Source organism: Peromyscus maniculatus, chromosome 6 (genome assembly GCF_049852395.1).
Source record: "Peromyscus maniculatus bairdii isolate BWxNUB_F1_BW_parent chromosome 6, HU_Pman_BW_mat_3.1, whole genome shotgun sequence".
In the NCBI taxonomy this organism is placed as follows: Eukaryota; Metazoa; Chordata; class Mammalia; order Rodentia; family Cricetidae; genus Peromyscus; species Peromyscus maniculatus.
Window position 1 is genome coordinate 74,527,246 of NC_134857.1, and position 12,320 is coordinate 74,539,565.

Here is a 12,320-nt window from a genome sequence, read left to right on the forward strand (position 1 = left end):
AGAGCTTTATTTATAATGACACCCTGTCTAATACACACCACCACCACCCCCATCATCTCCTACAGGCCAGTAGACTAAAATTTCTACTTTTAAAAAGAATCTAGCCTAGTATTGGTGGTACATGCCTTTAATCCTAGTACTTGGAAGGCAAGTGGATCTCCAAGTTCAAGACCAGCCTGGTCTATAGAGTGAGCTCCAGGACAGTCAGTACTACACAACACAGTGAAACCCTGTCTCGGGGGTGCAGAAGAGTGGGAATCTAACAAAATCTAGTATCTAATAGTATTAAGTTCAGTATCTAATACCCAAAAAAAAAATGTAACAGACATATAAGGAAGCATGAAAATTTTACAAACAGCTAGAAGAAAGACCAAACAGTAGGAAGAGCCTCAGGGGAGAAAGAGACAAGAATTTAGTAGGGGACTGTGGTACACCTGGCTTTGGCTTCTCTTTGGGATTTAGGAAGCTCTATGAAAACTTTCACCACCTGAGGTGGAAGAGCACTGAGGTCTGAGAGACCAAAGCAAAGGCTGAAAATGAACATAGAAAAGAAACCAGTTGGCAGAGGGATACTGGAAACATTGCAGTGTCTGAAGGTGGAGTTTAAGATATCAATCAGACATGTGATGCATTAAGTCTCCAGAAAGCCCTAACCAATGCCGATGCAACCTATTAAAATGATAGTGCAGGACACAATGCCAGGAAAATTCTTCCCATTTTCTTAATGAAAACCACCCTGTAAAACTGATACAGGCAGGGCCGGCAAGATGGCTCTGTGGGTAAAAAGCATTGGGCACACAAGCCTGATGACCTAAATTTGATTCCCAATCCCGTGGTGGAAGACAGAATAGACTCCTGGAAGTTGTCCTCTGACAAACACACCTCTGACAAGTTGCCACTACAAGCACCCCATGGTACATACCACACTCACACATATACCATACACTACATGGTATTTTTTATTTAACTTGGTACAAGCAAGGACGTGGCAAATGAATCAACAATGCAGAAACCCAAGCACAATGGCATTGCATCTCCAAAGGAACACAGTAACTCTGCAGCAGACCTCAAATGAAAAGAAATTAGCAAAACATCTAAAAGGAGATTCCAAGGATGAATTCTTTTCCTCAACTAATACTTTAAACAGGGGTGTGTGCAAGGTCAGAAGACAACTTAAAGTGGGTTCTTTCCTACTAGGTGAGTTCTGGGGCATTATTAGGCTTGGCAGCAAGTATCTTTCCCTGCTGAGCCATCTGACCAACCCCCAGCCTCAACTAATTTTAAAATAACAATTATAGGGCTGGAAGGATGGCTCAGTAGTTAAGAACACTGGTTTTTGCAGAAGACCCAGGTTCAATTCCCATCACCCTCATGGGGACTCACAACCATCTGTAACTTCCGTTCCAGGGAATCTGATGCCCTCTTCTGGCGTCTTTGGACACCAGCCATCCATATGGTACATATACAGTCATATAGACTAAACTCTCATACACATATAATTGAGGAAGAGGGAGGGAGAAGGAGAGGAAGAGAGAAAGAGAAACCGTAGTCAATAAAAGCTGATGGAAAGTTTTCAAATCTTAGGGAAGATAATTCAAATTTAGTAGATTTCAGCAATAAAATGTCTTCTCTGAGGCACCTTATGGTCACATGTCAGAAGAACAAGACAAAGAGCCAGGTGTGTGGAGCAGGCCTGTAATCCCAGCACTTGGGAGGTGGAGGAGGACAAGGAGTTCAGCATCATCCTCGGCTCTATATTGAGTCTGAGGCCAGCCTGAGCTACATAAATCCTGCCTCAAAAAAAAAAAAAAAAGGAAACCACAGCTCTCCTCCCAGCCTGTTGAGGAACACGAGCCTCACGCCCTGGCCACCACACCTTCCCCACCATGGTGCACTGCATCCCCTTCAGAACTAAGAGTCAAAATAAATCCTTTCTCTTTTTAAAGACAACGATGGGAAAACCAAACAACTCCCAACCCCATATACATTTTTAAAATAAAAGTCAAATCATGTGAGCCTGTAAGATAATGAGTATTCAGAGACCTAAGACAAAGCACCTGGGCAGGTGTCTCCATGACAGTAAGGTGACCTGCTGACGTCCCACGCAACCCAAGTCAGAAGCTCATTTTTAATAAAAGGGGGACCTATAGGTTCCTGGCCCCCGTCTTGGGTAACTGTTGCCTTGCTTGCTGACCTTGACCTTGATATCCTCCCTATGCTAATTCCCTGCTGGGTTCCACCCTCCTGAATGCTTAAGGGAAGTTCCTTGTCTGTGTATCCTGCATAATGGGCGTTAACAACTTAGATGCAAGACTGTAAAACATCAGTAGCCCTCCGGGGTTCTCCCATTGTGCTGTAAGCCTGTATTTAAGACCTCCTCCCTCCTTCAATAAATGACATTGGGCATTTAAAAATTAAAATTAAATATATATATATATATATATATATATACATATATATTTGAATGAATACTGCGAATGTAATCTATGAATACCACAAATGTGATTAATATCATGAGTGTAATTAATGAATATCATGAGTATAATTTAAAAAATAAAAATAAAAGAAAAAAAAAGTCAAATCATGAATGAGAAAATCATTATACTAACATCAGATTCTCAGCAGAAACTTTTCATAAGCCAGAGAAGGGATGATTTTTTAAAGTCCAGAAAGAAAAAATTGCCAACCAAATATACCAGTAAAGCTTTTCATCAAAAAAAAAAAAAAAAAAAAGGAAAGAAAGAAAATGAAGTCTTTCTAAGAGAAGTAAAAAACCTGAAGAAATTCATTACCGCCATGCTTAAAGGCGTCCTCCACTGGGGGAAAAAATGGTGATCATCATGAAAACACAAAACTAACACAATATATACATAAAAAGGGAAAACAATGAAACCTTATTAATACAGAAACTCAAACCACAAAAATGAACAAGGAAAAAAATGCACAAAATTACTAGAATATTAAATGACAAGAGTACATTTTTACTTATCAATAATCTTGAAAGGGTACATCTCTTTGATCCCAGCACTCAGGAGGCAGAGGCAGGCAAATCCCTATGAGTCTGAGGCCAGCCTGGTCTATAAAGTAAATTCCAGGACAGCCAAGGACACACAGAGAAACCCTATCTAGTTGAAAAAATAAAATAAAAAATATAGACTGAATGAATTATAACAGGACCAACACTATGCTACCTTAAGAAATTCACTTTACCAAGTAAACACAAAGATCAAAAGTAATGGATAGAAAAATAAAATAAAAGCAAGCAATAGTAGCTATTCTTACATAAAAATAAGTTTTATGTAAAAAACAACCAAAACTGTATGAGACAAAAGGCATCAATATATAATGATAAAGGGACAAATTCAACAAGAAATAAGGGGATATATATATATATATATATCCCCAAAGCATCCAATTATCTAAGCAAATATTATTATAACTAAAAGGAGGGGACTCTAATGCACTAACAGCTAGAAACTTGACACCACACTTTCATTACTGGGCAACCACGCAGACCTCTCCAAAATATCAACAACCTATTCTAAGGACTAAAAACACCCAAAAAAATTTATACAACATTCTATCTAAGAGTTATGGAACACACACACATTCTTTTCATCATCAAATAGAATTCTATGGAACTGACTGTATGTTAGACTACAAATCAAGTTTCAACAAAGTCAAAGAAATTATAATAAACCTGTTTTTCCAATAACCCCCCCCCTCTCCCTCTCCCTCTCCCTCTCCCTCTCCCTCTCCCTCTCCCTCTCCCTCTCCCTCTCCCTCTCCCTCTCACACACACACACATACACACACACCTTTATGGAAACCTACTATTTTGTAAGCTAATTAAAAGTATAATTTAAACAGGCATGAATTATTAATGAAATCTCAGTGTGAGGTATGGAATGCCTCCCTGTAAGTTAGTCAGGGATGCTCCAGAGGCCCCCGAAACATTGCTCCTGCTTGCCCATCAAAACGAGGTGATCAAACTCTGTTGCTGCAGATACAACATACTTAGGTTGTGGACATAGAGAAATCAAGCGGGAACTGACTTGAAAACTTACTGGCTAGCTTTCACAGCCTGAGAGGGCCCTCTGCAGGCTACTGAGGGAGAAAACCACCAATTGTACTCCTAGCAGTGAACCTTGCATGCTACAGTACTGACATATCAGGTAAGATGTGCCCACTGGTGCACTTGTGGCACACAGAAGGGGTAACCAACAATGATTGTCAGAGTGGATTTGAGGCCTGTTCTACAGGAGGAAATCCATGCCTAATACATAAATCTGGTCAAAAGGCCATGACTAAGGGAGTCATAAGCTCTAGAGAGCAACCTATTACTGTGGTCCTGCTAAATGTCAAATGGTCTTCTAAATAATTATGTTTATACACTCAGATAAATGCTTCCTTCAATCCTAGCCAGAAAAGCTGCTCTCTTCAATGAGCAGCAGTTAATGCAAAATGATAATCAGTCAAAGCGCTGAGGATAAGTAACCATTCAGTACTTAGGCCTAAATGAACCATCTGTATTAATTCTTCCTCAACACAGGGCTCAGGAAACAATGTGTAAGGTGTGTGTGTGTGTGTGTGTGTGTGTGTGTGTGTGTGTGTGTGTGTGTGTGTGTGTGTGTGTGTGGAGAGAGAGAGAGAGAGAGAGAGAGAGAGAGAGAGAGAGAGAGAGAGAGAGAGCACCAAAGGATGAGAAGGGTGCTGTGAAATGCTGCCTTCTGGACATGACATGAACTCTCTACAGTTATGGTCACCTACACAACATCAGTCAACATTCCAACAAGAAGCACCAAGACTCAGTGGGTAACCAACCAACCAATCAATCAATCAATCAATCAGGAAAGGACATGAAGGGGAAGGGGAAATGTCAGGGTGCTTTAGGGAAGCTGAAGAGAGATTTGGAGCTCATTATCATCAAGATACATTGTATTGTTTGTAAGCATGAAACTGTCAAAAATAAGATTTAATTAACAAGAATTTACAAGATTTACAAACTGTACAAATACATGAAAAGTCTAAAGTGAACAAGATGCCTCGGTGGGTAAAGGTGCTGCTGACAAGGCTAATGACCTTGGTTCAATGCTTGGAACTCACACAGTAAAAGAGAACTGACTCCTACAAGTTGTGCTCTAGACTTTCCTATCTGTGCCCTGGCATGCATACCTGGCATGCGCCTACCCCCCTCTCCACACACACGCCCACATGCACGCACACACCAGAGCCTATACAACAAAAACAGGAAAACCAAAAGTCAACATCCTTAGTGAACAGACATGTAAAAGCTTTTCAACAAAATACTAGTAAATCAAATTTAACAATACATAAAATTATAGATGAACAAATAAAAAAAAGATTCAACCTATGCAAATCAATAAATACATCCTATCAAATGATGAATGCTAAAAATCACCATCATCTCAACACATTCAGAGAAAGCATTTGCTGAAGTTCAGCTTTCCTCCAAAAAAAAAAAAAAAAAAAGCTTTCAGCAAAGTATACCAGGATTGTATCTCAACACAGTCAGGACTATATAGGACAAACCCACAGCCTAAATCACATCCAATGAGGGAAAGTTGAAATTGTTCTTCTACGACCAGGAACTAGGCAAATATGTTCAATTACTCTATATTGATCATTCCACATTATATACAAGGATTTGCTATGGCATACTGTACCCCACAACTATGTAAAATGACTGTGTCAGTCAATACTAAAAATATATTTAATCCAGATGTGGTAACCTATGCTCATAATCCTAGCATTTGAAGACTGGGTTGGAAGAATTGCTAGCAATACATAACAAGTTTGAAGCCAACCTGAGCCATTACATAGTCTCTCTCTCTCTCTGTCTCTCTCTCTCTGTCTGTCTCTCTCTTCTCTCTCTCTCTCTCTCTCTCTCTCTCTCTCTCTCTCTCTCTCACACACACACACACACACACACACACACACACACACACACACACACACACGTGTATGCATACACATATGTGTCTCTGAAACAGTGTCTCACTCAGTAGTCTAGTCCAGGCTGGTCTGGAACACATGTGGACTAAGCTAGCCTTTAAACTTTCAGCAGTCCCCCCAGATCTGCCTCGCCCACTTCCATGCTTCACCCCAATGCTGGAACTACAGGTGTGAGCCACTATGCCCAGCTACAGATTTTTAAGTACATATATAGTAATGACTGGAATAAATTATAATAAGGGGGTTAATTTTTTTTGAGAGTCAAGGTCTGATCATTTATTTGTTACTCTTATGGGCTTATTTTTGACTGGATTCGGACTTAGAAGTAGCTCTCAGTGAAGACAGCCTATGTCTCTTAGCAATCTGTTACTGGAGTTTTTCTTTTGTGGTGATATATTGTGTACCCCAATAAACTTGCCTGAGGATAAGAGGATAGAGCCACCCACTAGATTAGACATAGAGGCCAGACAGTGGTGGCACACACCTTTAATCCTATCATTCAGGAGGCAGAGATCCATTTGGATCTCTGTGAGTTCAAAGTCACATTAGGCTACATGAGACTGATCCAGTATAGGAGAGAAACAGCCAGGCAGTGGTGGCACACATCTTTAATCCCAGCACTTGAGATCTCATGCTTTGCTTGGGAAAGCACACACACACCTTTAATCCCAGGAAATAATATGGCAGGGCAGAGAAAGGTATATAAGGTGTGAGGAAACAGGAACTCACTCTCTTTAGGCTGAGGGTTTTGTGAGGTAAGATCTAGTGGCTGGCTGTTCTGCTTCTCTATCTTTCAGCTTTCACCCTGGCTCTGGGTTTTTTATTAAAAGACCATCTAAGATTTGAACAACAATCTCTTGGCTAAAAGTTTAGCATATTCTGGAGCCTCCTCATTTTTCTTGGTGTGCTGTTTCTTCAGAGTAGTACAATAGCATTTGTGTTGCAGGACAGACACATGGAGTAACAAGACACTAAATTTGGGGTGCTTTGGTAATGAACTTCTAACCTTTGTTTAGGGGCTTTCTGACAACATATTGGTGGGTATCATCTTTTGAGTGATTGAAAAGCTTTCAGATTATGCTTTGGACCGCAACTGCCAAAGCACAAATCCAGTAATATCCTTTTCAATAATAACCAAGTTGAGAACACTCAGGTTGACATCCACAGTACGTGGTTCTGTTCTCCTAGGTCTGTAACAAGAATGCTCCCAGTCAACAGCAGCTGCACATTCCGCCATGAGTCAAGACACCTTGTTATTCCCACCACTGACTGCACCACGTGATCCTTCCACTCTTCACCCAGGGCACCAGCGGCTACTTCTGTGGCCATTCGATTCTCAGACAAAGTACAAAGTCTGCATTCATCATCCACTTCAATGGGTTTTTGACAGCCAGTAGTTGGGAAAGAGAGACTGGCTTCATCCTGACTCAGCCAACCTCCTAGAAGGTGTCACAACAAAGAACTAACAATAGTGTGAGTGTGTGTGTGTGTGTAAACTTGACCCTCATAATACACCCAGAAAATCAACAAAAGTGGATCACAGATTTGAAAACATAAAAGTGCTATACTGTATGTGATGGCTGATCCTGGTTGTCAACCTGACCACATCTGCATGCAATCAACTAAAACCCAAGCTGCTGGGCACTCCTGTGAGAGACTTTCTTTCTCTCTCTCTTTCTTTCTTTCTTCTTCTTCTTTTTTTTTTTTTTTTTTTTTTTAAGTTTTTTTTTGAGACAGTTTGTCTGTGTAGCCCTGGCTGTCCTAGAACTAACTCTGTAGACCAGGCTGGCCTCGAATTCACAGAGATCCACCTGCCTCTGCCTCACAAGTGCTGGTATTAAAGGCAAGCACCACCAACACCCAGCTGAGAGATTTTCTTAATCAGGTATTTTTTAAAGCTGGAAGATCTACTCTAAATCTGGGTCATACCTGGTGGTGGCTCACATAAAAGGACATGGGAGGTCAGGTAGTGGTAGTGCATGCTTTTAAACCCAGCCCTCAGGAGGCAGAGACAGGTGGATCTCTGAGTTTGAGGCCAGCCTGGTGAATTGCAGGGCAGCCAGAGCTATACAGAGAAACTGTATCAACTCCCCCACCATCAAAAAGAGACATGGAAGAAGGAAGCTTTGCCTTTTGCTTTTTGCACTCTTGTTGGTAAGTTCATCTGTCCTGTTGCTGCCAACTTTTTTAGGATGCCAATGTAGACTAAAGACTAGCAGCTCTCCAGGAATCCTCCAGGGCTCCTGCACCAAATTGGGACCAGAGAGACATCAGCCTCATGAATGGAACAACTACTGGATTCTCAGACTTTCCATTGTGAGACAGCCACTGTTCACAACCCAGACCACATCCTATAAGCCAGTCCAATCAATAAATGCCCCCCACACACATATATGTTAAAAGGGAATTTCTATCAGTTCTGTTCGTTCAGAAAACCCTAACTAATAAGTACACCATGTCGTGGAATTCTAATGAAGTTAAAATAAAATATAGGTTCATAATACAACACAGGTAAGCCTTGAAAACAGCTAAATGAAATGTTCAGTATATGTCAACTTATAGGACAGAAAGTAGACTAGTATGAGCTGGAGCTGAAGGAAGATGGAAGGTCTAGGGGGATGATGGCTATAGTGTATAGTGCATCAAAGTAATGAAAATGTTGTAAAATTGATTATTGTGGTACAATCTGTAAACACTCTAAATACCATCAAACTCTACAATTTATATGAATGATTATAGTAATGGTTTATACATTATTACAAAAATAGTTAAAGTAACTATAAAACTTTTATAAGATAGCAGAATAATAAAGTCAAGTGTGGTGGTATATAGCTAGAGCCTCAGCTCTCAGAAGACTAAGGCAGGAGGATCATGATCAAGGCCAACCTAGGCTCTATGGTAAGACCCTGCTGAAGGAGATGGGGGGTGAGGGGCAGTTCGGCATTCTGGAGTTAAGAAGCTTTACTAAAACATGAAATGCACTGCCAATAATTAAAATTTGACAAAGTGGACTTTATCAAAATTTCTAATTTTTGTTCTTTAAAACACATTTAAAAATAAAAGGACAAGCCACAGACCAGGAGAAATACAAAACATCTAAGAGAGAATTTATATCCAGTACACATAATAAATTCTTATTCACAAAATAATAAAACTCAAACTTTTAAGTGGGCAGAAAATTAGCAGACTCTTCATATCAATGATAACACACAAATGGCAGTTAATCATAAGGAAATCAATTCATTATCAATGAGTTATTGGCTAAGTTATTGGCTAAGTATAAATTAAAACTGAAGTGGGATACCACTCTAACACAAGAATGCCCACAGTGGGGGCTGGAGAAATGGCTCAGGGTTAAGTTCACTTGCTGTTCTTGTAAAAGCTCATACCAGGCAGCTCACAGCTTCCTATCATTCCAGCCCTAGGGATCCAACACCTCTTCTCACCTCTGTAGGCACCTACAAACAGTTGGTATACACTCACAGAGACACAGACAGACAGACAGACACACACACACACACACGTAAATAAAAACACAAATATATCTTAAAAGACTGACAAGACGGCTCCACGGTTAAGAGAATGTTCTGCTCCTGAAGAGAACCCAAGCTGGGTTCCACCTAGAGGCTCACAACCAGCTCTAGCGGGATCTGACACCTCTGGCCTCAACGCTGGCCTCTGTGGGCACTTGCACACAGACACAAACATACACACTCACTCTCCCCCTCCAGCCCCATCTCAAAAATAGCAGAAAATAAACCTCTTTTAAAAAAAATGAGGAAGAGTAAAGAAAGACTAAAGCTCAAGGCTGTAACTCAGTGGGAGAAATTATGCTTAGCAAGCATAACACCCTGGGTTCAGTCCTGACATAAATAAATAAATAAAACACAAAGGACAAACAAAGACAAAAAAGACAGGCCAGGCACAGTGCCTCAGCCCACTCTCTAACTGAAGCACTTGGGAGTCTGAGGCAACACCACTATGAGTTAAATGTCACCCAAGGATACCTGGCAAGTCCCTACCTGGGGGGGGGGGAGTATTAAAATACCACATATCGAGGTTATAGAAAAACTAGAATTCTCTATTTAAAATGAAAATGAAAACATGACAAAGGCACTTTTGAAAAGTAGTTTGCCAGTTTCTTTTCTTTTGAGTTTTTGAAACAGGGTCTCCTACAGACTGGCCTCAAACTTTCTGTGTATCTGAGAATGACCTTGAACTGCTGGTCCTCCTGCGTGCCGCGATCACAGGCACACTCTACTACTCCTGTTTCTGTGGTGCTAGGGCCTGAACCCGGAGCTCCATGTAATCTCAGCACAGTTCCTCCCCCTGAGTCACACCTCCAATCCAAGTCTGGCAGGGATGTATTTGTTGTGTGCAGTGGACGTCAGAGTGTGTGCCTGAGTGCAGACCTGTGTAATGTGGGCGTACAGACAACAGAGGGCATTGACTGTCCTCCTCCATCACTGTCGGCCTTGTTAGGTGGAGGCAAGGGCTCTCGCTTCTCAGGTAGTCTGACAGCCAACAAGTACTAGAAATAGTCCCGTCTCTACCTTCTACAGTGCAGAGTTACAGGTGAGCAAGAAACCATATGCAGCTTATTGCAGGGGTGTTGGAGTCTGAACTCAGGTCTTCATCGTAGTGCAGCAAGCACGCTTAACCACTGAGCTATCTTGTCAGCTCTGCCAATTTCTCATAAGGTAAAGGGTCAGTGAGATGGCTCAGCCGGTGAGGCTGCTTGCCACAGAGCCTGATGACCTGAGTTCAATCCCCGGAACCCAAATGGTGGAAGGAGAGAACCACTTACTACACGTTGTTCTCTGCCCTCCAGACACCCATGGACACCCACATCCAAACCCACCCCCAACACACAAATAATGTCAAAATTTAATAATAATAGAGGTAGAAAGTAACTGAGGAAAGGATGATGACCTCAGGCCTCTACATACATACACACACACACACACACACACACACACACACGCACACGCACACGCACACGCACATGCACACGCACACGCACACACACTAATCTTCATTGGGAACCTGAGTGGATACGGAATCACCTTAGCGATAACCTCCATTTCCAATGAAGTTGAACTTGAGGAAAGGACTACCCTGAATGTGGGCACAATTCCTAGGCTAAATAAAAAGTAAAAAGAAGAAAGTGAGTTAAGGAGCAGCACTGGTCTCTCTGCTTCCTGAGTGCGGGTGCAGTGTGACTAACTGCTCAATGCTTCCACGCTGCAGCTAGAAGCACCCCAGCCCCCACGCCTTCCCTAATGTGGCAGGCCTCTCAAACTCAAAGCCAATAAACCTGCCATTCCTCAGCTGTCAGGTATTTTGTTGCAGCAACAAAAACAGTAACTAATACACATACATATTATATGTTTCCATGTGTTTGACATTAAAAAAAGAGTGCAATAGCCGGGCGGTGGTGGTGCACGCCTTTAATCCCAGCACTCGGGAGGCAGAGCCAGGCGATCTCTGTGAGTTCGAGGCCAGCCTGGGCTACCAAGTGAGCTCCAGGAAAGGCGCAAAGCTACACAGAGAAACCCTGTCTCGAAAAACCAAAAAAAAAAAAAAAAGAGTGCAAAATAAAGAGACAGAAAATAGATCAGGGGTTAACAAGGAACAATAACTGCAAAACAGAGTAAGGAAATTTGGGGCATGATGAAAATACTGTCTTTATTGTGGTAATAGATAAAAGACTATGGACACCATTAAAACTGGACCTCTATAGCAGACCTTTTACAAAAGAACAATTAGTAGTTTCATTCCTTGTCTCAAGGCTACAGAAGTTGTCAAAGCCATAGGTAATTCTCAAAGGTTCCACAATCAATCAGCTCTCCTTTGTAAACTTTGTGTATAGCTCTAAGAACAGAGACCATGCTGACACATAACCCACGTGCAACTATCCCCAGCTAACTTCAGTGTTCACCTCCCACTGGGAGGAAGAGTTCCTCACGAGTTCACTGGCTCATTCCTACAGAAGGGACAAATCCAAGTTTCAGAGGCAGTAACTTTGATCAGCAGATCAGCCTTGTATTTAGTGCTGAGGCCGGAACTTCGCACACGATAGTTAAGCACTCTACCCACTGAGCCACACTTCCAGCCCCATAGCTCTAAACACCTGTGGTCTGTTTGCCAATATCTAACAGAACCCACTGCATTTCCACAAAGGATAAAAGAATTAATGCTTATTATGTCGACGTTTCAGAAACAATCAAAGGCAAATAAAACATAGTGCAAACAAGAGAAAAACAGCCTGGAATATTAATAGCAACTACGTTTTGAAGAGCAAACAGCATCAGGAAATGGGCTGTCACATAGCACCTAAAATT

General features: G+C 41.6%; 1 protein-coding gene across 3 annotated transcripts in view; it reads right to left on the minus strand.

Annotated features, from left to right (window-relative positions):
- Positions 1 to 12,320, minus strand: part of Snx27 (sorting nexin 27) — a 78,664-nt gene that overhangs the window by 43,064 nt on the left and 23,280 nt on the right. The window lies entirely within an intron of this gene.